This window comes from Zonotrichia leucophrys, chromosome 1A (genome assembly GCF_028769735.1).
Source record: "Zonotrichia leucophrys gambelii isolate GWCS_2022_RI chromosome 1A, RI_Zleu_2.0, whole genome shotgun sequence".
NCBI classification, from domain to species: Eukaryota; Metazoa; Chordata; class Aves; order Passeriformes; family Passerellidae; genus Zonotrichia; species Zonotrichia leucophrys.
Window position 1 is genome coordinate 31751201 of NC_088170.1, and position 22465 is coordinate 31773665.

A 22465-nucleotide genomic window follows, 5' to 3' on the forward strand; every position below is an offset into this window, starting at 1 on the left:
ATTTTTAATACCATCTTGTGCTTCACTGCTACTTTGGATAGCTTTTATATTTTTAATAATCACCTGAGGATCTTTGAAGTCCTGACCTTATTTTTTTAAATTTGGTGGGTTGTTTTTTATTTTTTTTGCCCTTTCTTTCTACCATTCTCTTTTAGAAGACTACACAGAAATTATTCCTATATCTTGCTGGTTTTAGGAAGCTCCAAATGACATTACATTAAGTGTAAACAAAGGTTTTATTCTTATCCCTTTTAGTGATGGTGGCAATTTTCCACCAGCAGAATGCAATGCTACACATTCATTTTAGGCATTTTCCCCCTTTTCTTGATTCATTTCTTGAAACTTTGTTCTGCTACTTCTCCAGCAGTGATGTTGGAACATAACCCCAAACCACAGCTTGTAGTTACATGGTTGATTTTTTAATCTCTGAGGTGACAGAGAGTACTACCTGTGTTGAACTCCTTCAATCCAAAGAGAAGGAAAAGCACCCTGACATTTAAAGCAGAAATCACCATGTGTAAAGACGTGCCTGAAAGTAGGAATAGAAGTTAGAAAATTAGGCAAATATTTCTGCAGACAGAACATGAGAAACAACTTCTTTCTGCTCCTGAGAGCCTAATTTTCAAGTTTCTACAGTACAAGCTATGACTGTATTTATGTATCTTGTCTTGTCTGTGTCCTTAATTTGTCATGATTTCAGCACTAAATTATGGAAGATAAGTATCTTCCATAAAGGCAAGAAATGTAGACAGGGTACAGAGAAGGAAGGGTTTAACAAATGTCTGTGATAGAGTAACAAGTCATTGAGCTCACTTATTAATGTTATAACAGAAAGAAAGAATTTGTGCTACCCTAACCACGTATGAGAGCAGTATTTGGATCTTATTTTATAAGGCTGTCTGAAATATTTTACTTTCACAGCTGATACGTCTCATGTTCAGTGTTCAAAGAGGTGCTTTTTGTGACTTGGACCCCAAAATCTGAGGTTCATGATTCTGCAATTTGAGTTTTGTGGCAAAATTATGCTTCAGTAAAATCAACAGCTACAAAGGCTGTTTTCACACACTACTTTGGTACTGCAAAAATCTGTGCATGGTTCAGAGATTGATTTTTTTCTAATGGGTTTTTGGAAAATGAGTCTGACACATTGCATCAATTCACATGTCCCTTGCAATGGTGCATTAATTCCCAAAATCTTTTGCACAGACAGATATCGTTGAATGCATTGGTTGTTCCTCCTCTGTCTGCATTTTTTGTGCAGGGCCTCCAAACTCAGATGCTCCAAATTTGCAGGCTCTTAATCTGCATGGACAGCCTGGCTTGAGTCACAAGGAGCATGGGGTGAGGCAAACTACAGTTCTGAATGCATCAATAGTGTGATACACCCTACCAGCCATATTTGCATCAATTTTGAAGAAAAGAAAAATTATTAGATCAACTGAAATATCCTCTAATTATCAACAGTGCAAGTTTGATGAGGATCTGCTGTGATTTAAACACTCATGCCTGCTCGTCAGGAAATATGACCATTTGTTATTTTTACAGGAACTTTCCTGATGCCATAATTCTGTGATTTTATAAAAATATTTTATGAAGAATATGCAAGAAAAAATATATTAGGATAACACAACAATTAAGTTGTATATTTTATCTGATTAGAAATATCTAGATAAGGAAAAAGTGTGTGATTTTTTTCCATGCGCATATTCATGGGACTTTTTAATTGAGTACCTAGTTAATCAAAGACAAATTAGAGCCTGTATGATCCTAATTACAGGGCTACTACAGCTACCAGAGTGTCTAAATTCAAACATCTTGAATTAATCAAACTTTACACACTGTATATTTGAACAGGATTCCTTAACATGACTGTATGCTTAAATGAAATGAATCAGCTGCTGCAACACACTGCTCAGGTTCAGTCTGGAGAACAACAGGGTAGAATGACACCTCCCAGACACTGAGTCATGCTAGATCTTGAGTGGTTTGCTATGAGGTGTTTCTAAATGAATCCTGAGGACATTATGTCTACCCCCAAGTACTCCTGTGTATGACTGAAAAAGGCACCTGGAGTTTATATGATTACAAGCATATTCAGCAAGGCAGCTCCTGGCCTCAGGATACAAGGATGGCTTGCAATGCATCACATTAGGTGCAGCTGCTTTTTCTAATGTCCTCATGGATGATTTTGCATTTAGAAACCAAGAAGGAAGACTGGGTATGATTTTTTCTTTTTTATTTTTTTCCCCAAAGTACAAAAGAATTTAGACATTTTTGTTGTAAAAAGGACACACCTACAAATAAATCTGCATCCAGAATCTTTCTTCCAAGTAAAAGAAAAATTAAGACAATGAAAACTGCATCCAATTAACATCAAACGAAGATGAAACCATTTTGGCAATCAGAAATGTCATCAAATATGCACTACTGTACCTCCACCTGATAAGACACAGTTTCTAAATTATGCTCTCCTAGTAGATGTGCCTTGAATAGTCATGTATTATGCATATAGTATTTGTGAGATGAAAAAAAAAAATTCTGTGTATCTGAAATTGAAATGCATGTCTACACAGAATGATTTTTTTCTGTTAAACTGAAACAGGTAGGCAAATATTCAGGACTCTTCAGTTTATAGACATTAAAAATGTGAAAGAATTGACTTGTTCTCACCTAGCAACTCAACGCCAGTGCTGTCACATCTCTGCTGTGAAGTGGGAGGCATGTCAGGGGCTCGTGCCTTCCATGACAACAGTCCCTGCTGGAAATGCATGCCCAGACTCAGGGTGCCATTGACTGTGCACTGCACTGGAGCATTGGCTTCTGCTTGGGCCTGCACCATTGTGCCTGCACAGTTTTTGGCTCCTAGGGCACCACAAACACCACTTTTTCTAAGAGATTACTCAGGAAAAAGTAAGCAGCATATATTCACAACATTCCTGCAGTGTAAAGAAATAGTACAATCATACTTTCCTTTTTTTTTTTTTTTTCCGTATATAATACAGTGGTAATTCAAAGGAGATATCACTTGCATTGTGAGGCTATTGTCAGTTGTGACTCCTGGACTGAGGTGTGGGAAAGATCAGAAGTCCATCTGTCTGTCTGTCTATTCAAGTCTATGAGGAAAACCCAGATAATTGCTAGTATTTCAGTTTTAGAACTCATGTAATTTATAACAAACTAATATCTGCATGTAGATAACCAGGCTGCAAGGAATACACTTTCATTCCTTTGACTTGACTAAAAGCATGTTTTTCAATTTCTGTTTCTCAAATATTGTACATCAGATTCTGGAATGGAAGCTGTCAACCCCTTCCATGCATGTGGACGGGCTCCTTGAGAATACCACATATTGATTCTGCAAAAGACATTAGTATAAGAAAGAAAAACCTTCTATTTCTCTTTTTTCTCATCATTCTTCATTCTTTGGAGAGTAGATACACACAAGTTCCGCTTTTACCCCTTTCTAAGTGTCAGTCCAGAAGTAGAAATATGGTTTGATGACAGTGTACTGGGCTACTTGAATCACTGATATAGATTGAAAGGTGCTTCTTATTTTCTCAAGTTTAAATCCTTTGTGGCAATCAAACCTTGTTTTCTCAGGTGCCAGTAACTCATTGCCTCTTCACTTTTCGGAGCAAATCAACAGGGCCAGGGAACTGTTTAGAGCAGATGGAGCTGAGCTGATGAGCAAAATCAGAAAGTCAAGACAGGGACTAAAAATTCTGCATAACAGCATAGCCTACAGTACATGAATTAATTACCTGACAGATGCATTTATTTTTCTTTTTGAAAAGAATCCTTAGAGCATTTGTTAGTGCCATAGAATGCCATCACTCTAGTCCATTAACAGGACTGAAAGACCAACAGTGAACAATTTACTTTTATTCTTTTTCCATGGTGAAAAAGTTCAGTCACACTCCCATAACAATTTGAGAAGCTGGATTAAATATGGGATCTGACATTATTCACAAAATTGTGGTGATAGATGGGACAGCCTGATCAAAGGAATAAGGAGAATGAATATCAGATAATGAAAAACCCATTACAGAGGATAAACTGAAAAGGTTTGCTACAATAAAGAAATTCTATTTGTTTCTTCTAATTCTGCTTATTCAGAACTTGCATCTATTGTTAATTCAGGCTGCCAGACATTTCATTTTGCTTTGCATTTCTTTGGAGCTTTAAAATGTACAATAGACCACAAAATTACCTAGGTTGCTTTCAAAGGCCTCAATTAATCCTCTTGCAATTCCTTGAGTATATGACAAGGAAAAATATTTTTATATATTTGGTTTTTGTTCTGACTTAATAACAAATGACATGATTAATGATAATCAATGACATTTAGCAATTCTGATCCACTAGCCACCAAATCCTTAGCTAGCTAGTAACCATTGAGATATACATGTCAAGAAAGCCTTATATTTTAGTTTATAAAATGAAAATATCACAGAAACAAACTCCAGCTATTTATAGAACACATATTTCGCAGTAAAATTTATATTAGTGACTGTTTTCCTGTGAGAATTATCAGGAGAAGCTGAGAGAAAATACTCTGTGCCAGTAAAGAGGTACTGGGGAGAAAACCAGGGTGTTTGAAGGGATGCACAGTGCAGACACAGGTGCCAGGCAAGGCAGTGCCCTGGCATAGCTGCTGATGGCCCAGGTATATCAATGTTTACATGCCCAGGAAAATACCTTAGCCTTGATTACCAAAATATATCAAAAACTGAACTCAGCATCAACAATTTTTGTGTAGATGAAGAGTAGAGAGAAGAACATGCTACTCCAGAGGTTTTAATTTACATCTAATTATAAGTCTGAGAGATAGCAGACCAGCTACAAGGCAGGCAAAGGGCAAGAAGCGTGACATAAACTGCTTTAAACTACACTTCTCCACTGCACGAGAAGTGACTATTTTGCTGATTGAGCTGTTTTCAGCCCAAAGCCAGGTTTAGCCCCTACCCTACCAGAGCACCGCTGGAAATCTGCTGAAAATAATACCTAGAAGAAGTTAGTGAAGGGCCTACAGAACAGTTGTATGAGGAGTGGCTGAGGGAGCTGGGTTATTTGACCTGGGGAAAAGAAGGCTCAAGAGGGACGTTATCACCCTCTACAGGTTCCTGAAAGGAGACTGTAGCCAGGTGGGGGTCAGTCTCCTTCCCCAGGTAACAAGTGAGAGGATAAAGGGAAACAACCTCAACAGGATCCAGGTAAAACTTAGGTATATACATATAAAGAAAAAAAATCTTCACCAAAAAGGTTGTTAAGCACAGGAACCGGCTGCCCAGAGAAGTGGTGGAGTCACCATCCCCAGAGGTATTCAGAAGATGTGTGCATTTGATGCGTAGGAATGTGGTTTAGTGGTGGGCTTGGCAGTACTTGGTTAATGGCTGGACTTGAAGACTTGAAGGGTCTTAGCCAATGTAAAAAATTCTAGGAGACTTTGAGTATGCATTTTACCTCTCTGCTTTAGCTCTTGTAGCTTTTGAAGGCTTAGTTTTTTTTTTTTCTGAGTTGGCACTGGTCACCAGTGTGTGTATCTGTCTGCACAGGCAGATTTGGTGGCTCTGTGCAGCTGCAGGTGCTTTCCCCTGGTAGACCATCAGTGGGCAGGGACTCCTGCCAGCTCTGTGCTAGCATTAAACCTGGATCAATCCTTTCTTGCTAGTGTAGGGGTGTAAAAGGCAACACAAAAACTGTTGAATGTACCTGGAGCTTGCTCTAGACAAATGAGGAAACTAAAGACAGTACATAACTGAGTAGCAGACATTCATATGTGCAGCAGAAGCTGATTGCTTTCGACAAGTGAATTTTCAAAGGACCTGATTGTGTGTGACAACAGCAAGGGGAAGGACAAACAAGTTTGCTCATCTGTGTCCAAACTCATGGCAAGGCATATATGGGCTGCTGAAAACTCAGCTGGCTGAGACTGTAGAAAGAGCATATCAGTGTTACTTCTGGTGTTCTCAGATCAGAAGGTAATGCAAACTGACAAGCACTGAGTTTGCCTGTGAGGGTTCATATCTCCAGTGATTTTAGTCAGCTTAAGCAAACTCTTCTCCTATATGTGCATCACTGCCTTCTGTTTTACTTGGAGAGCATTGGGACACAAATTAAAGAGGTGGGTTTATTAGCAATACTTACCACTAATGCTTCCATATGAAACTTATACCAGCAGAATGTGAAAAGTGACATGCTGATCTCAGAATAACAGATGATTCGGCCGTTAATTGGCCTCTTGATGAAGGCAACTAATGTGTTTATAATTATGGGAACCAGAACAGGTGCCTCCGGCAGTAACACTGTAGTGTAGGTGTGCTGTATATTGTGGTCCCCACCGCCCTGACCTGGCACACACTCCAGCCAGCATTGTGAAGGTAAAATCAGAGTGTGTACCATCCACTGGCACACAGAATTTTCCTCTGAAAAAAAAAAGGCAGAGCATGAAGGAAAGAAAGCAGTAGTGCTATCTGAACTGAAGAGACATTTGGACTGTGGGGGAAAGTAAAGCAAAGCACACCTAGTCCAGCTTGGAGCCAGAGTTGAAGGTCACCAGTCCACAAGATGTGATGCACATCTCAGTCACTTCAGCAGAAAAGCAGGGAAGGCAGTAAGTCACAGTGACTGCTGTAAGAAAACTGAACTAGAGATGCTGAGAAACCTCATTCATTAATAAACAGAGGTGATGAAAACAAAGGTAAATTAATATATTCACTTTTCTGGGAACAGCTTCTTCTTCCATTGTATTATCAGACGTTCCACTGAAATACTCTATATCAGTGACCAAGAACTCTAAATAAAAACTTCTATCTTTAACCAGATAAAATAATTTTAAGAAATCATTTACTGTTTTGTGGATCTGGAGATCACCACATCATTTAATAACTCCGAAGATAAAAAAGGTAGGGGGTGCATATATAGACCAGATGAAGAGGAAGACTTACCGGGATGGCTTACTACCACAGAGCTTTTTCTAAGGAGGACTTTGGTGTAGTACAATGTCCCGTCTATGGTCCATATTTTTGTGCTCTTTCTTCATGGCTCACAGAGAAGAACACATTATTTTAGCAACCATCCTCAATTCAGTCAGTGCTGCTTCTAGGGAAGAGATTTTTGTGACTGTAACTAGGGCTGCTCAGAGCCTGTAGGTCAGGTGGCTTGAAAAGGAGTCAAGAATAACTGACTGAAATCTGCATTTATCTCAGAAAAGATGGGAAGAGAGATGCCCAAAGCTCCTGTACAGAACTTGGTAGAATAAAAAATGTTTAGCTGTCAAGTAGGTACAAAATTCAGCTTCATGAGATTGAGGAGAAATTTTCATTTGTCTTCTTTTCTCTTACCACTTTAATAGCAAATAATATGTGAAGAAAGTGTGAATTCAGCTCCTTACATAGGAAGATAATGTATTTTGAACAGTGATGCCCTAAAAGGTAATGAACATAGATGAGAAAATCAAATTCAAAGACATCTCAGCTTCATATGACAGAATGTTTTAAGCTGTGTTAACAGTGATCAAATGAAGCCTTTTAGTTATCACAGATTTTGTTTCCTGGCTGAATTTCACAGAACTTAAGACTGGAATTTTTTATCTGGAAAAGCAGACATTTAACCAGCCAGGTTAAGATGTAATTACATACTTGCACATGCTTATCTGGGGTTTGGCATGTACAAACAAATGTCCTCACAGATTTCACAGTACAGTGGCTAGAACAGCTTTGTCAAACTTCTGTCCTACTTTTGGCTGTTGTGGAAAATTTGAGAAAACAATGGCAAAGACACCCTAAAGTGAGAGGGGAAAATTTAAATGTTTGCTTAACCACTAAATGACCTATCTTTTACATGTTCATAATGTTCATGTCCCTAATAAAGGCAATGAGGCTGCAGCAATCTAATTCATTAGGCCAATGAAAGTGGTCACAATGCAAATGAACAGTAAAACTCCAGTTCAACTCCCACCCTTTGTGGAGAAAAGTGGTCCAGTCACCTGGCAAAGTGTTCATGGCTTGCTTTGACTGCCATTTTTTCCTCTAACTGTTCGATGTTTCTAATGTCATTACCTGGCATTAAACAGTTTGGAGGATTCTGCTCCAGATCCTGTCCTGGGAAACTTCAGGTAGAATTGTCCCAGGCTCCAGTTTATCTGAAATCCAAAGTAAATTTTTTACCATTCATTCCCAAATTGAAATAGTTTTTAATAATTTTTTATATATTTATTTAATCTTTTGTCATTGACTTATTTGTCATTGTTGAAATTTTTGCTCTTTGAAATTAATTGGTTATTTATTCTCCTCATTCCTGTGTAAATCAATGTGTATCTTGAGACTTCATCTAAAGATGTTAGTCCAATAATATTTTGATCATGACATTTAAAATTTGCTTTTTTCCTTATCTTATAACAGAAGTCTTTAGTATGCACACAGAGAAGTAGGCATATATTTTACATTAGAATAAAAAATCCTTTTTATTTAATGTGAATTGTTGTTGAACAAAGATAGAAAGTAACATAGATGAAATTATGTATGTAGATACCAATAGAAAAACTTATCAGAAAAACTGAGTTATTCGTTAATGTCAGATAAAAGTTAACACAATCATTGTTTTCCCTTATTACAGAAATACATGTAGTTCACCACAGGAATGAAATAAGATGTCCTTTTTGGGGGATTTCACACTAATTTCCATGGACATAATCAATTGAAACAAGGTATTATGCAGTTCCTAAAATAGGTTCAGGGTTTTATAAATCCTTCTAGCAATATTATCTAAAAGTGAAAAAAAAAAAAAGACTATTAATAAGTGTACTTTTAAAAAAAATCCACTGTAAACAAGGGAAATAAACTTTTTTAAAGGAAAGGGGAACATAGTGAAACTAATAATGCAAAACATGTCAAAACCCTAAATATTACAGGAACTACTCTTGTAGTAAACTTGGCTTCCAGTACTTGTAGGTATTTGGTAATAGTAATTACTTTTTCACATGGATGTAAGAGTTGACAGTATTATTTTAAGCACACCTTAAAATTGCTTCCTTATTACATTTTATTTTTAGTGCAGGCAAAAAAATTAGAAGACAATAATCTACTAGCACTTCTTGCAGCCCCAGGATATCATGGGTTTCTTCAAATCATCCAAGATCTCCTGCACCACTTCTGACCACTTTTGAGTCTCCACATGTCTGGAATGATTATTGCATCTCAGGTGTGACATTTCTCTGTCCCTGGGGAATCTTTTACTGAATTCTCTTAATATGTTGTCCTTTGAGACTGCAGTGTTATTCTACCCATGAGCCTTTTTCTTCTGTTGTCTTTCATATGATCTGTTTTTCTTAATTCTGGTTCCTCTGTATGTTTACCTCATTTTTCATACCGTCTGTTACTCAGGATAAACTGGCCATTCTGCAGTGCTGCTGTGTCTGCTGAGATTGGGGTTCTAAGCTTGGGCTTCCCGTGGCCCCAGCTACTTGACTCAAGTCTTTTCAAGAGGTGAAATTTCAGGCATGGGCAGATGGTTGGACTAATTCCTCCTGATTTTAAAGGGCTCCTTCATAGGCTATGGGAACAAAGCATCAGGCACCTACAACAAACATGAACCACAAAAGTAACAGAAACATTTAATTTTCCTTCTTTGACCTTTTCCTTGTGTGCCGGTGGCACTGTCAGCTGGAAATGCAGTATTCATGGTTGTGAACAAAAGCTGTGTCTTGTTATGAAAGGATAGGTGTTCTGCCTTGAAGCACAGTCCTGCCTGAAGAGAAGCCTGTGTCCAGCACGTGTCTGGCAAGGATTGCCAGATCTGTTCACACTGCTGTCTTTCCTCCTAGCATGTGATCTGCACACACAGGGAAGCAAATTTCTCTCAGTAACCAAGGACTAATTTGAGACCTAGCAAAGACAGAGGTCTCATTTAAGATCTATTTAGAGATGGTAAGACTTAAATGTTTTGCAGACCATTTACTGGCCTTTCACAGGGCCACAAATGTCACAGGGCCACGAACATTACCCTGAAGTGATGGTTTGGTGATGTGTTAAATCTGACTTTAGAATGCCTTGCACCAGATAAAAAAATCTGAGTTGAAATATTGATCTGTCATCTCACTGTGGCAGTCCAAATGCAATAAAAAATGCTAATGTTCTGTCAGGCTTCCTGTGAGATCGGGCGCATCTGTCCCTAACATCCTAACTTGAGCATTTTTTTCTGCAAAGAATTTCTTTAAAACTTGAAAGTCAAGATAATTTAAAGTGCCACCACTCTACAGAACATTCATCTCTACTTATTTTAACTGATCTGTTGAAGTTTTCCTGCAGATAATGCAAAACTCAGATTTAAACCCAAACTGCCATGGTTCATTCACAGCTGAGTTTAACACTAAAAACTTCCCCTTGTCTCTAGAATTTGTACATGTTTCTTTCATGGTACTATTTGCAAAATAGAGCAGAATAAAGCATTCTGTAATTGATCAAGTTATTTTATTGTCCTAAGTGGAATAGCAAAACCCTCTAAAAGTGAAAAAGAAGAATTTGTGAAAATGTCAAACCTTGATAGCACTCTGCCTTTTACACTTCACATTATCAACTTAATGAATATGATTGATACAGGTGTTTTCCAAAGGAAATAATTAGCACCTTTTGCTCAAAGGTTTGCTTTTTTAAAGGTGGTCACCACATTTGTCCTCAAACACTGCATAGGTTTCTCATTATCTACTCACTTGCTTATTTATTCTGTTTTCTGAGACCTCAATATTGTGTAGAAATTTGGCCTTCTGTATGAGAGAAGAAACACTTGTGTACTAGTATTTTCTTCAACAGAGTGTTTGCCTTTCAAATTTCAGCATATAGTTAATGCAAAAAGACAGAAGTTAAAAGGTCTATCAGATGCTTGATCAGCATCCCATTAGAATCAGGTAAAAGCTCCCTTGAAGCTCTGATCTGCTTTTGTATCAACTCCTGCTAATATTAGAAATTAAACCAAATAGCGATTCTGAGGGTTACAGGAGCAAATTGTGCTTTATTGTATTGGAAATCAAGCCCAGTAAGTAGAGAACTCAGCTAGACAATTACTTTACTGCCTAATCTGTATTTTCTAAGTGCTGGTGTTTGATATCTATGCTTGCAGAAGTACCCTTTCTACACTCAGGAGAGGTCACAGAGGTGTTTAACTCATGGATGTCCCAGATTAAAATGAAGCTGATCACCTTATTCCAGATCATACTGCACATTTGTTTTCATTTGATGACTGTCCACTATCCCATTTGATATGACTGACTGGCATTTCATCAGGAAAGATTAAAGTCTTCACTGGATTTATTAGACACAGGCTTGCATTTCATTGCCAAAACCATGGATAGTTGCACAAACACTAACGTGATTCATGGTTGCTGAAAAGTAATTTATACAGATCTTTCATTTACTCTTACTCAGCAGCACCACTCATGTTCAAGAAACTGTCATCACATGAATGTTGAGTGAAGGTTTTCCAAAACTGCTGCTCAAGTTTTCAACTCATGATCAAAGAGCAAAGCTGAGGAGAAAATATCATGGTAAAAGAGGGAAAAAAATTCCTCAAATCAAAAATGTAAACCATGAATTTCAGGTCAAAGTTAAATAACTGCTTTAGTAATTTCAAAGCATTGTGTTTTGATTCAAACTTTTAACTCTCAGCACAAATTAAGTTATATTTCTTTAAAATGTTATTTCTTATGAGAAAAAAAATGAACTCTCAGTTTTGAGAGATCAAGATATGCTACTCTGAACTTTCCTCAAATTATTTTTTTTTAGTATTTAGAACTGACAAAAATAGGTCATTTTCTTAAAAAATCTCTTGGTTGTTTTATCAAGAGAGCTTTTTCTTTCCTGTGGGCAAAAGTTGAGATTCTTTGCCTGTAGGAACACCAGGTCCTGGGCTAAGAACCAGCCCAAGAATTGTGAATCTAAATGTTAAGCATGTGAATTTCAAGCACCTTCTGTTTAAAACCTCAGGTCTTTTAGGACAGAGCAAGACAAGAGTAGTGATAGAGAGGGGAGCTAGCTAGAAAACTGTTGGCATATTTCTATTACACAAATACACCTGGAACAAAGCTCTTCCCCCCTCACCCCCCTTCACACCCACACTTTACCCTCTTCTATAGAGTTTCTTTATGACTGTTATATAAAGGATGACACTTTAAATGTCTTGTCATTCTTGACTGAGAGACCCTTTGGCATTACACCTCTGTTATCTTCCCACAGTAATTCTGAGGTTGGAATGATGGATAGCCACTGGTGATGGATGACTTCATGATTCATGGTTTTCACTGTGGACATTAAAGAGGATCACTCGAGCTGGATTCACCATCGATCAGCTTTTACACATAGGCTTGGAGCTAAAGCAATATGGAATCTGTAACTGGCATTGCAGGAGAGCTGTTCATTGCATTTCACACTGATTCCTGACCTGCAGAGGTTCCAGCACTTTTTTATTGGGCTTGCCCCAGTGTGGATACATGCAAATACAGGTGATCTGCCATCTCAGGATTTGCTCATTGGAAGTTAAAATGGTGTGGTCTGTAAGTACACAGTTTATAACATGAATGTCCAGTGAACTCTAAACCACATGAGAAAATTTTCTTCCCTGATAATGATTCATCATGTTAAATTTAGTTGTCATGATTATAAAAGACTTTCAGAATTGCACTAAATCAGTATGCTCTTTTTGTCACCAAAGCTCAAAATACAGATAAATGATGTTTGACACTGATTAATTCCTATTTTAATAACCATGAAATGACTTGTTGATAGAAACGAAAATTATCACATCTGCCAGTGAAAGCAAAAGTAGCAGGACATTTCTAATTTTCCAGTGTTGAACTTTGAACCAAGAAATTATCCATCTCTCTGAAACAGTTTACTGTACACATGACAGAAGTAATGCATCTCCCATTCTAACTGGAGTCTCAAAAACTTGGGAGTATTAGTGTATTTATAGAATTAATTGACAGGAGATGAATTGCTACCATTACCAACATGACTGACTAAGACTGACTGTCTGACAAAAATCATTCTCATTCTTCCTTTTCAATCTAAAACTTATTCTTTTCTCTTGAGTGGAGCTGAATTCACCCCGTTTGACCGAATATTAAATAAGTGACAGAAATTAAGCTGAATATAATCTTTAATCATTAATAATTAATCTTATATTAATGTAAAGTGAGTACTGAAAGTGTTTATCCTTTACAGTGAAGACAGAAGAATTCTGTCAGTTTTAGGCTTTCACAGAAAAAAAGCCCTAAATAACAGAAAAAGGCATCTAAAAACATTAGGGTATTCTGAATATGACATTTACCAGTTTTAGTATACTTGCAATTACATGCTTTATGCATGTCTGAAATATATAAAACACTTTAAATGCATATTTGTAGAGAAAGTACCAGACACAACTAAATTATAGATGAGAATTTACATTTTAAAAGTATTTTTTTTCTTTCAGAAGGCAAAAGTAACTTATTTAGTACTCTCCTAATGAAGAGTAACATAAAGGTTATTATGGACAGTGATGCACCTTGATTTAAAAAAGAATACAAACATTCTGCAATCAATTACTATCCAAAAATTAGCGTCTGAATGGCCAAAAAACAACACATAAGTTGCCTGCACCAAGTCTCTACACTTTCCTCAATACATGTTGGATATCACAAAACTAATGAAAATGTTAATGCAATTTAGAGGTGCAGTACTTTCTGACTGCTATGGGTTATTAATGATCTCAATGCACTTTCTCAGTTATGAAATGCTTGGTTTTGAATCAGACTTTGTCAGCTCCATTTCATTCATCCTATTTTCCAGTGTGTGTTAATTGCCTATGATAGTCTCTATATTTTTGTTTGGGGATTTTTTTCCCCTTTAACCACATTGGATATAGTCTAAGCAGTCTAAAGTATGCCTTTTTTATTCCAGAAGTAGAGACTTACTCGTAATGGATAAGGCTGTCGCCTCAGTACTTGTTTAATGCGTACCACTGCCTTGCAGGTTCCTCCTTGGAACTGGAAATAAAGTAGTTTAAAGAAGTCAAATCTGCTTTTGCACTGCCTTTAATCTACTTTACTCTAGTTCCTTCCAAAAGGAAAATATAAATAAATTGAGGAAGATGCAGCAGACTTCGAGGGTAGTACAGGAGCCTCAAATTCAAAATGAGAACTGAAGTATCCCTGGGTGGCCTTTCAGCACCTTAAGTTGCATTTCATGCCTCAAAACACTTGCAGGGCTAGACACATTGATGTAGAACTTGCAAGTTTGAAGTATGGTTATAAAAAGTTTACAGACTTTCCAGATCCCATTCTCACGGAAATATTCATAAAACAGGCAATGTCAGCTGTCCTTCTGCACAGCACAGCTCAGCAGAGACAGCAGATTTTGGTACAGTATTCTTGGTGACCAGTGATTGCTCTGGCTGTTTTCCATAGACCCTGCTCTGCAGAAATCCTTTCCATTGGCCAGAGGCAGCTTAGAGCAGATTTGATCCCTTATTCTCCTTTTAACTTCTGTCAGAATAGATACCATCATTTTACCCTAGACTTACTGCAGCTCTCTCCTGACCCTTGTGGCACATCTCTAATAGCAAAATAATGTTCCCTAACCTTGAAACTGAATGGTGGAAGGTAGCTCAATTCAGGCTGGTTAGACTTCCTTCTTCCAGCGAATAGATTGTCTTCATCCACACCCTTTGGTGGTCTCCACATTGCCTCTCTGATCTTGCCCCTAAAATGGGAATATGGTATTTGACTAAAGCCGAGTAACCTGCAAATATTTAAAAGTTTAATTTCATCATAAAGTAATGCTTGTGCCTGAACTCAGTGAACTTCTCTGGGAAGATACAGCCAGTAATTGCACAAGCAAAAATTCAACGTACTAGTAAAAAGAGAAATCAGAACAACCGAATCCCTCTTGCAAACACCCATGAAACCTTACTCATAAGAAAAAAGATTAGGGACTGCAATGATTGCTTTTTGAGAATCGCTATTTTAGAATTCAGGAGGAACTGCAGGGTTTCTATTACTGATGCATTAAATAAAGCACAAAAATAAAGAATCCCTCATTCTAATAGTACACAGATAACTAACCATGAAGAAACTGCACATGAAATAATTCCAGTTAGCACATTAAAGTGAGAGACACAGCAAAGACCTGCAAATATTTACTCATTTAATAATCCAAATATCCTCAGCATTGGTAAGATTGGTTGGTCTAAAGGACAGCTCTCACTGAAGAAAATTACCTTCTAAAATTTTTTGTCCCATCTGTTTCTAATAAAATATACCTGATCTGTTTTATAAAGAAAAGGCTCTAAGTGTATAGGTTTCTGATGAATAAGGTCCATACTAGTGGGGCTTCTAATATAACATTATTTTGGTGGTGTCAAATATATCAACTATTCCATTAGAACACAATAAATTTTCACCATCAGTACTAAGGTTTGTAAATATATGCTGTTTGGAATTGGTCATAAGTTGCTAATTAATGGATAGGAAAGCCAAGATGTTTGTTTTGACTAAGACTATAATAAGTAATTTTTTTTCTGGGTGAATATTTAGTAATAAAATTACCTCTTATTGTTTGGCTAACCACTGTTTCATCCTGCAGCATGGTGAATATTTTGGTTCTGAACCAATAAACACATAACTAAGGTTAGCAATGATGGTTCAAACTTGTATTACAACGAGAAGGACAATGAATTTTCAAGGCACCTGCTCAGCCAGCCTTAGTGCAATAAGAGCTTACATGAAGTCTTCCAGGCCTCCTTTCACTAAAGGAGATTTATGGATAATGCATAAAAATGTATTAGACTTTCCAGAGAATTAGAGATCTTTATGGCTGCGTAATTTCTACTCTAGGTCACAATAAAATTACCTTGACATTTACTTTCAGCTTGTGAGAAGAAGAAAAGTACTTGTCTGTTATTCTCCTGCCCATCTGAATATCACAGCCTTCAAGACCTTCATGAAAACAACTCAATTTTCCTCCTTAGCTAAATTTACTTGCAATATGACATTATGGATCCTGAATTAAAATCCTTGATGAAAACTTACTTGAAGCCTCTGGTTATGTGCTTCTGGATATGTGTGTATTTTTGACACCAATATCTCCATAAATAACATAGGTTTTCCTCTATCATTCTTAGTATTTTAAGGTAAAGGACATGGGTTAGAGAAAAAAAATTTCCAAAGGAAAAAGAAAACTCTACAAAATCTTTCCAAGAGTTTATAACATAGCCTGCCACTTCATATCTCCTTCCAAAAACAAGGAGACAGGATAAGTTTTGGGAAATCAAATGGAGACATTGGTCTTATATTGTATTATGATTTAGTCTACATAGATAAACTTAGCCACTTCACTTTCTCATTCTGCAATTTGGGTTCATCTCCTGTCTTGTCTTGTCTTCATTGCCCTGTCAGTCAAATGGAATTCCCCAGCTACAAGTCTTTTTCTAGGTAGAATAATGCAAGACACATTGCACTTCATTTTAGCATATTAAGAATGTTTACATTTCCTGAACTAGCTCACTCTCTGTATTGCTCATTGTTCTTCAAAAGGCATAAATAACTGGATTTTGTCTCCTGTCTCCTACAGTCCTGAGCATAGGTTGGCACTCCTGCAAAATGAATAATCTGTGAGAAACAAAGAGCCTCCAAATGTCATGCCTTCAATTATTTCAGTATTATGCAGTATTATCTAGCAGATGCAGTATGATCTTCAGCCATGCTGGAAACTGATTTTATCTCAATTTTCCACTACATTATTTATTTAAAGAGACTTCTGTGGTGTTCATTGTTCAAGTACTAAACATTCCTAATAGAAATGTCTGATTAGGTCTAGATATTATTTTCACTTCAGCTAGAGGATATGTTGCTTGTATCTTATGCAAGGTTATGCAACTTCTCTGAATTGCAGATCTTTTGCAAAACCTTTGGTGAGTAGAATTCTCTATAGTACACAAGAAGTTCTCTTGAGAAGCACATATTGAGGTCAAATGTACTTGATCTCATACTTCCAAGTGCATTATTGTCTCTCACAAGGCTTCAGTCAAACTGAATATTTATTACCTTCGTAGAAATTAAATTAATAATTTGGAAAAAAAAAGTGTTTAGATAAATATTTCAGTAAAATACTAAGACTGGTTCACAAAATTTTTGATTTATCTTAATCATTAAGATTTATAATAATCAAGATTTGCATATAGCAAATTTTGCCTTATCAACATGAAATAAGTTTATCACAAACACAAACATCTTTATTTGTGGGCTTGTAGGCTTGAATTAATTTCAGTGCTTATGAATGATGTCTGATTTATCGTGCCAAAGAAACAAAAGTGTAAAAATAAAAGCAAAATAATTTCTCTCAATAGAGCACAAGATTTTTCCTACAGTAGATTAACATTAGTATGGAACTGGGAAGCCGATATTTGCTTTAATGATTGTAGTGAGTTGACCTAGGCTGCATGCCAGGTGTCCATCAAGCTGTTCTATCACTCCCTTCCCTGTCAGGATGGGGAGAGGGAGAAGATGGAAAAAATCTCCCTTGGGGGTCAAGGAAAAGGGCAGTTGAATAAAACAAAAGCAAAGGCTAGACAGAGAAGCAAAGGAAAACAAAATATTTATTATCTACTTCCCAACAGGTGATGTCAAGCCACTTCCTGAGAAGCAGAGCTTCAGCATGTGTAGCAGTTGCTCCAGAAAACAAATGTCCTATAACTATTCCCCATGCCACTCCCTATCCAATTTCCCCTAGCTTTTATTGCTGAGCAGATGCCATAAAGTGTGGAAATCCCTTTGGTCAGCTTGGGTCAGCTGTCCTGGCTGTGTCCCTCCCAAGAACTGGCCCATCCTCAGCCTGCTGGTGAGGGGACAATGTTGGAGACACAGCCTTGGTGCGGTGCCAGCACCGCTCAGCAGCGCCCAAAACACCCATCAACACCTTTCCAACACCAACAGCCAAAGCCATTAATGAAAATGAATTGGAGACTGGGCATATGTTAACTGATTTACAGAACTGAAACTTCAGATTTCTGAGCAAAAAATTAAGTCTGACTGTCATGGGAAAATTAACCACATCCATCATTACACTGAAGAATATCTGTACTTACTAATTTTATAATTCAGTTGAAAACTTAGGTGGCTAGGCCAGTATAAATGTAGCCTTAATTAATGTAATTACATAAACTAAAGTAAAAGGGTACATTTATACTTCATGGATTAGCAAACTAAATAAAATTTTTAATCTTACTGGTGAAGTTTCCTGGCAAGTGCAGGAAAAGTACAGTAATCAAAGTACAGTGGTGTCCTAAACCCAGTCAAGTGCTCTTACCACTGGGCTACAGAGCCAGACTTCATCTAGTTCAAATTTTTTCCCCCAAAATACTAAATTTTGCTGGGTTAATAAGCAGAAGTGAATGTTTCAGTAAAAGTATTGAAGTATGTCCCAAATTATACAGTCTTCTTTAAACTGATCCTCCCTTTTGATCCTGTGCCTATGTAGCTAGCACACATTTCCCAAATGGGTGAGTTCTGGATTTAAATTTCTACACTTAGTGAAATGTATGGATTCAGGTTTAGCATTTTGATATAAAAATATTGTAGTGTTAATATATGTCACTATTCACCTCCTCCTTGAAGCCAGGTCTTTGAATTAAAAAGACTGAGATTGTCCATTTCTTTTCAGAAATGAGGTGGGTGAGACATATTTTAAACCATCTACTAATTCAGGGGTTACTACTAATAGAAGAACTGTTTCATTGAAATTCTGTATAAAATTGATCTGCTATAGAATTTAGATCAGAATTGGGTCACCTATCTCTCAAAATGGATTGTTTCTTTAGATTTAGACTTCTATATTTTTGTATGTAGAAAATATAATGATCCAAAATGTTGATGCCAGCAGTGCACAAAGGTCTCAAGTATCTGGTAGCCTCATAAAAGGCTTTTCAGGATCACAGTGGATTCTTTCATTGCATAACATATTCTTAGTATTTATAGCAGATTCTTTGAATCTGTGCTTTCTCTGTTATGTTGAATTAAAGTTTCCCACCTTCAGAGAGCTGATCTGAGATTGAGTGAGCTGCAACAAAGCTTCACAGAAAATATTTTCTTCTGCCTGTTAAGACCAATGACAAAACAGGTTTATAGCCAAGAGTTTTAATACAAGTATCTTTTATATTGCCCAAAAAAATGGTAACATTTTAGCTTGCAAAAAAAAAAAATTAAGTTTTCCATAAAAAAGATTTTAAAAATTATTTCTAACTTTTAAAAATATTTTTTAAAAAGCCATCAGACTAGAGTAATTAATCCAGTTTATTACAGCCACAAATACTACTGAGAATTACGCAAACCATCATCTTTCCATATGCAGTAGAGGTGAACTCTGCAAGGAAATATTTTGTAACATATTTAAACTGTGGAAATGATTAGTGTATGTTTCAAGTATTTGTGATTACTAAGACTTTATTAATGCTGAAACTAAATTATTTAAACTGACCTTTTTATTTTCGCGGGCATGATTTCCCTGTTACTGCATTCATAAACAATACAATAGAGATGAGTTGAATATACTTAGGAGAGCCAAAACCTCAAGTATTAATAAGTGAAGTGCAGTCGTCAAAGGCAGTCAAACCATGCATTCTAAACAGGTAATTTATGAAAGTGTGAGCCAGGTGTGCCTCTGTATTATTAAAAGTAAGCTACTGTGTAAGTCCTGTATACTTGGAGGCTATCATAACAATTTACAGATGATGTTTTCCTGTTAACAATATAATATTCACAAGACATGAATCATGTAGGTATCTTTAGCAGCATTTTTATTTGTTATTATTATTAATTCATTAGAAATTTCTAACATCTTGATATCATTGTTATATACTGAATTTAAAAATAATTTTCTAGTGGTTTATTTTTTGTGTATGGTAGGATTTATTAATTTTTTATAATTAATTTAATGAAATTATAAAAGTTTTCCTTGTATTTTGTTCAGTATCTACTTATTCTATCTGGCAAAACATGCCCAGTCTTCAAAATGAGTCCTTTGACTAGACAAATAGCTCAGCCCTAACCCACAGCTAGTAATTATGTTCATTTCCTTTTATCCAGTTGACAGGATTGATGACAATTAATTGAAGCAGGAATATTGCAGAGTATATGGGTAGAACTGGAGGTCAGATTTGGCTCTAGGCACAGCTATTAAACATAGCAAAATGGTCCTACACTCACCATGTTGATATTGTACAAATGATGAATAAACACTAATGATAAAGCAGGACCAATTTAAAGAGTGAAATAAACTCCTGATGAGATACAGCCTTTCTTTTGATTGCAGGAAAACTAAGAAAAGTGAGTATTTAGGACTGCGTGTCTTCCATCTTTTTTTTTTGTTTGCTTGTCTGGTTGGTTGGTCAGTTTGGATTTTTTTTTGGTGGTTTTATCTGTTTGTTTTGGTTTTGGTTTTGGTCTTTTTTTTTTGTTGCAGCTTCATAACTTTAGTTTTCTTCTTTCCATCCCATTTTTGGAGTGTGCGAAGGGTCCATCTAAAGAACAATAAAATCCATCCCAGGTTACTCTGCTGGAAAGATTTGGGCTAATCCAGCTGTGGAGTATGGCACTGTGGAGGACTGAGAAGGGAAAGGATCTAGATGTACTGAAAGCATTAGGAGACAAGAATAGTACCTCAAGAATTATATTTTCAGGGTACTGGGGAAGTGGTAATCTTTACACCCCAATAGAATTCTTCAGGAATAGATCAGAGACGCAACTTGCAATAGTTAAAGGAGAATAGCAGGAGAAGACATTAATATTGCTCTTGTCTTAATGACCACCATGAAAACTTGATAGCCTCCATTCCCAGATGACAAGGGACCATCATTTTCAATGTTCTGTGCAGGATAAAAACTTTAAAACCTTAGCCCACTAAAGCTATATTAAGATTTATTATCAGAAAGTCATTTAAGTCATTTCAAAAATGTTCCAGGGGTTCAGATTAACAACCATTTCATTACTTACTACCTTTTTAAACTAGAATTTAACATATTGGTCCATTTCAGCACCAAGTGAGGTTGAGACTTTGCCATTATTCGTTTTTGAATATCTGTTCTTGCTGAGGCTTACTTAAGCATGAATGGTTTTTCTTGGTTTTATACCATGAGATTTTATCTCCTAAACCTTTTGTGGCCTTCCAACTAGCATTTAGTCAATGCTCAGCTGACTGATCTTTTGTCCATAATTAGAAAAGTCTTTGCTTAAAAATAATCATCCTGTTACATTTTACTGGTAACAAGGGGAACAATGCATACAAACTGCGCAACTGAGGAACAATATACAAATTCAAATTAATTTAGATGATTTTTCCCAATGCAGATAATAAAATTTAGTGTCTTTTCAGTATTCATAGGGATTTGATTTCTGGAAAGGATTTGTTTGTAGAGTAAATAATTCCAGTAGTGTCTGTGTAAAGATGCAGAGGAACTGCATAATGAGTAAAATTTATTAATAACACCATCAGTAAAGATATAGTGAGTTCTCAATCTTTATTTTACTTTTTAGAGACATAAAGAAATTCTGCTTCTCACATCTTTTTGAATTGCTAGTAAATTTTCTGTATTAGCAATTTAAAGTAAGTAAAATTTGGATTTTTTTTCAGTAATATAAAGTCCATTAAGGTTTACTTTATCTAAATGATGATTTTGCATATTTTAATTTAATCCACTCTCCTCAGTTGTATCCAGTTCATCTACTTGGTCTTTTAAATCAAGTATCAGAATGCATGATTAACTGAAGTCAATCCTTGACCTCCTATATGAATCTCCCAAAATGAAAATCTAAGCCTTTAAACTTTTATGATGCCACCTAGCTTATTTCAGGGTTGAAATTACAAGGCTTAATGTATTCAAAGCTAATTATAAAGTCATTCTGAGAGAGAGCAGAGACAACCAAACCAGATGGAATCCATTACCAATCCTACTCCTGAGACTGTCTGGTATTATTAAAATGTGTAATATCTCCATGTAGCAGGGTCTGTTGTAATCAGTTTCTGTCTAGGTACCAATACTAGAGCCACTTCTATGAGCTCTTTGTAGAGGTTATCTCTTCTCTTTGCAGAAATAGGTCTTCTCATGCTTGACTCTCATCTGAATTAAATGGACAGTGCAAAATGAATTTGAAGACAGTAGGATGCTTAAATAGCAATAAAACTGCAGAAAAAAACAGTTCTGGATTTGTTGAAAGGAGAATAGGAAAAGTATGTTTAACAGCTGATAGAAAAGATAATGGTACTTCAGATGAATCGAGGAAAAAATTATTTTCCATTTGGGAGTCCCAAGGAAAAATTTGGAATAAAAATCTATTTCTTATTTACATGCCTGCTTCCCCTCCCCCTGTTTATTTTGTCTTATGGAAGAGAAAGAGTAAAGAAAGAGAACAATAAATGCCATATATATTTTGAACTTCTCATAA